This window comes from Tupaia chinensis, unplaced genomic scaffold (genome assembly GCF_000334495.1).
Source record: "Tupaia chinensis unplaced genomic scaffold, TupChi_1.0 Scaffold000102_1, whole genome shotgun sequence".
Taxonomy (NCBI): domain Eukaryota; kingdom Metazoa; phylum Chordata; class Mammalia; order Scandentia; family Tupaiidae; genus Tupaia; species Tupaia belangeri.
In genome coordinates this window covers 747032-751921 of record NW_006159566.1, presented here as the reverse complement: position 1 = coordinate 751921, position 4890 = coordinate 747032, and positions in this window count along the sequence as shown.

Genomic DNA, 4890 nt, shown 5'->3' with positions numbered 1-4890 from the left:
GGGACACAGTTAATCACGGTCAGAGCCCATGATAAGTTCGGGGATGATCCCGAACATGACCCAGGCTTTCCTCCACCTGGCTGACCACTGTGTTCTCAGCTTGTTTCTGTTTTACTTCCTGGCTATTCTGGGTGCAACCAGAACCCACCCGCTTTAGGCAGCTACATGCATGGAACAGCCAACTCCTCCCTGGCCTGGTTTCTGGGCCCAGCTCCTAGGCCAAGACAAACTGAGACTCAGCTCACGCCCTCGGCTTCCCCATCCTCCTGGCCGAAGCCTCCCTGCACCGGCTCTTGCCTGAGCCTCCCCATTTTTCACCCATCTAAGTGACCACAGCATGCTTCCAGCTGGAGCTTCCCGCACTTATCTCTCTGGTCAACCCCCAGCTCCTCTTGTTCTCGTTTCCGTTTCTTTATGACTTCTCTCTATATTCTTGGGGCCCTAAGGCCATCCATCTTTTATTAAATTTTCTCAATAAACCTCACTGGATTACTTCTGATGAATATTTTGATGAGTGTGCAACATAAAACAAAAACAAGGCTTAGCAGAAATAGGTGTCCATGATATGCATGTATTCGAAGGAGAACCTGCATGCTCGTTGAGCCCTGAGTACACACTGAGCTTCCCACCACGCGTCGCTGTCATTTCCACCTTGGTTTAGTTCCTGAGCGTGGAGACTGTGTTTTCTACTCCCTGCACCAAGCACAGAGCCTGCAGGGGGATACTTAGTGAATGTTTAAGAAAAGACAGACAAGGGCTGCTCCCCCTAGTCTAGTGGTTAAGGGGGACAGATCTCACACGGCCAACTGCAGTTCAAGTCCCTGCCCTGGAGGCTGAAAATACACTCTGGGCTTACATGCTTGCTTGACTCAAATCACAACAGGCTGCACAAATGGAAAAGAGACTGCAGTGTGATTACGCCCCTTGGAAGGTGATTTTTTCCTCTCTCTCTCTCTCTCTCTCTCTCTCTCTCTCTGGCAAGTGCATGCACACTCTGGCAATTAAAACGAGAACTGATAGTAGGATGGAAGAGAAGGAGAGGAGTGTGAAGAAGAAAGGGGCAGTCTTGAGTTTATCCAAAATTCTATTTCCTTATTAAACTGTCTTTATGCTGCTCTGTCCAGTATGGTAGCCTCTAGTCACATGAGACTATTCAAATTTAAACGAATCAATTTAAAATCCATGGGGCCAGCAGGTGGCATGGTGGTTAAGGCACTGGATTCCCACATGGCCAACCACGGTTCAAAGCTGGAACTCAGAAGCTTGAAAATCACACCAGGCATGAGTGCATGCATACCCAAAATTCTTTTTTTTACTTTTTTTTTTTTCCGAGAGGTTTTTGCTATAGGGTGTGTGCGCTCGCCAGACAGACAGAGAGAGACAGAGAGACAGAAAGCGAGAAATCACCCCCCAGAGGGGATGGCCACGCCACAATCCTTCTCCTCCATTTTCCTCTCAGGATCTTGGGCACGCACACACATATGCCCGGCATTGAGTGTTAAGCCACCGGGCACGGGAGTCCAGCGACATAGCCATTACACTAACTGCTGGTCCCCAACATGCCCAAAATTCTGAGAGGAGAGGGAAGGAGAAAGAACTGCTGTGTGGCCATCCCCCCTGGAGGGTAATTTCTCACTTTCCCTCTCTTTCTCTCTCTCTCTGTCTCTTTTTGTGTCTCTCTTTGGTGAGTACACTCACCCTATAGCAAAACCTGAAAAAAAAAAAAAATCAATGTCACGAGCCCTAGTCACGTCAACTACTCAACACTAACAAGAGGTTGCTGTCTACTCTATTGAACAAAGCAGAGGTAGAACATTTCCACTACAGAGACAGTGCTATTGGACAGACTCTGCAAAGCTCCCAAGTGCCCATAAATGTTCTGTTCTGTGGGAATAGGGGGTGCTTGGCAGTGGTTTGGGTTAGATGTGGTATGAAAATGAAGACCTTCGGATCTTAAATCATGAATATGCTACAATCTCTTCTGCTTCAATATTTCTTCAAGAACAGATTTTGAAAAGCAAAGTCAATTTGTGCCCATTGGTGGCATGGTGGTTAAGGCAGCTGGATCCCAAGTGGCTAACTATGGGGGTTGAGAACAGGACCTGAGGCTTGATGGCTTGAAACTATATAAAAGCTTTTCTGTCCAGTATGGTAGCCAGAATGAGCCAGCCATGTGCCCATTCTGCCCAAAATCTGAAGAGGAAAGAGAAATGGAACAGAAGGAATTGCAACATGACCATGCCTATGGGGGAAGCTTTCTTGCTTTCCTTTTCTCTCTCTCTCTCTCTCTGTCTCCCCTATTTCCTCTCTCTTCAGTGAGTGTACATGTCCTCTGGCAAGATTAAAAACAAGCAAAAAGAGAGAGAGAGAGAGGTACTTGATCTATCTGAATTTAAGGAGGTAAAATAATTTTATGGACCTATAACACAAATTTGTAAAAGGTTAGAAAAAAAAATACCCTATGATTAATTACTTCTATTACTCTTAACCCTGACCTACGTTTGAAATACCATCCCCCTGTCATGGGAGTCACATCAGTTAGACAAACTAACAAACCTAGTGACAGCAAGGAGCATCAGGCATAAAACCCTCATTGATTTTAACCCCCGATACAGACTCATGAAATTGGTTTTTATTTAATGTAACAATTTAGTCAGTAGTATAGAAACTCTAAAGAATATTCTCTTTTTAGACCATTTTTAAAGAGCACTTTAGCAGCAATGTGTACACATTATGTATTTTCATACTCATTAATGTGTATTCTGGTACAACTTCTGCTTATAGATTGTTTATCTTAACTCTTTTTATATTTATGTAAAATAAATAAAGGAAAAGCAAAATTCTTGAGCTCAAAATTTGCATTCATTTGAAGTCAGGGCTTCTCTCCCTTACCTCCTGACTTCTCCCCCACAACCTCCATTCTGACATAGTGAGTTTTACTCTGAGACATGAAGAGACCTGCTCATTCCATCAGGAAACAGGGCATCGTTTTCTTTTCAGCAGTCTCTTCAACAGTGAAGTAAGCAGCCAGCAGGTGGCGTGGTGGTTGAGGCACTGGGCTCCACCATGACCAACATGGATCAAGTCAGTTTGCTTTCTCTCTCTCTCTCTCTCTCTCTCTCTCTCTCTCTCTCTGGTGAGTGTAAATACCCTATAGCAAATTTAAAGATAATAATATTAATAACAAATTAAATGAACAATTATTTTAAAAATATACAGAAAACAGTGACATTAAAAAAACAGTGATGTAAGAACTTTTGCTGAGTTTCGGAAGAGAGACGCAGCACACACACAAAAAAAATAGCATCCTCTGCAGAATGGCAAGAGGCTCTGTGAGAAGAAAATCAAGAGAACAGTCTTAACACCATATTCCAAACTTCCTGCGGTTGTTCATGCCTGCAGACAGATGAGAAGCTTCTATCTGTAGTTATGCTCTAGCAAAATACTCTTCAATTCGGGCTATATCCAAAGAATTATAGGTAAAACACAATGGGTTTTTGGCAAATAGAGAGGTTTTTTTTTTTTTTTTTCAGTTGGATAAATCAGATACGCAAGTCATTCAAGTGCTGGGTTCTTTTCCAAACCATGCCTTCCTCTCTGGTGGAATGAAGCCAATAGTAAATAATTCACTGTACACCCAAGGCTGTAGAGATCTGAGACTCGGCTCTGGTCCATTGCTTGGGTCGTAAGGGTCTAGAGACATCCTGAGGACCTCTCTTAATGGAAAGAACTCCACTCCAAGTGCATGATAACCACGAACCCTCACTGAGAGAAGATACACTTAACTCTAATCTCGAACTTGAGAACGTATGATGAGGAGTTTGTGACGCCAAGCCCTGGGGCCCTTGGCAATGCTCTTTTTTCCTGAAGGTTTTTGGAACATCAGTCAGTTTTCGTAACTTTGGCCATTGGCTGCTTTCTGACTTTTCTAAAATTATAAAAGCACCTGGCAACGTGTACACATATCTAACCCAGCCCATACCTCCCATACGAACCCCAGACTGCCCTGCCTTCGAATTTGTCCCACCAGGGGTCTGCCTACCTAAGTCAATGGCAGCTCCGTCCTTCCAGCTACTCAGGCCAAGAGCCTTAGAGCCATCTCTGACTACCTTCTCTCTCATCCTCCACCTAGAAACTCAAGTCCTGAGTCTGATCACTTCTTACACCTCCGCTGCTGTCACCCTCCTTCAGTGGTTCTCAACTCCATTTGCCAAGTTGGCCTCTCAGTAGACACTCAGCAATGTCTGGAGGCACTTGGGTCGTCATATGAAGAGGAGGCCGCTAGCATTTGCTGGGGGAGGCCAGGGATGAACCCAGACAGCCTGTTGTGCACACAGCAGTCCCCACCACAGAGTTACCCAGCCTCAGACACCGCTAGTGCTGGCGACAGAAACCCTGCCTGGTCCAAACCACTAGATCTCTTGCCTAGATCATCTCTGCAGCTTCCGGAACGTTCTTCCTGCTTCTCTTCTTGTCTCCTTCCCACAGATGTTCCCCACACAGCAGCCAGAGTCATCCTGTTCAAATAATTTAGGTTGTTCACTTCTTTGCCAGAAACACTTTCACTTCTTTCCATCTTGCTCAGGAAAAAATCCAAGTCTTTCCAACGGCTCACACAATATGGCCCCTTGCTACTTCTCTTCTACTTTCCCATCGCTCATTCTGCTCCAACCCCTCCTGGCCTCTGTATTGCTCCTTGAGTCCTCTGGGCACCTTCTTGCCTTAAGTCCTCTGTTCGTGTTCCCTCCGCCTAGAGGACTTTCTCCCCACTCGCCCATGTGGCCAGCTCCCTCGCTTCTCTCAAGGTTTTGCTCAATTATTACTTTCTATTATTACTTTATTTAAGGATTATTTTATTCAACTATATTTATTTATTGACTTTTTTTTTTT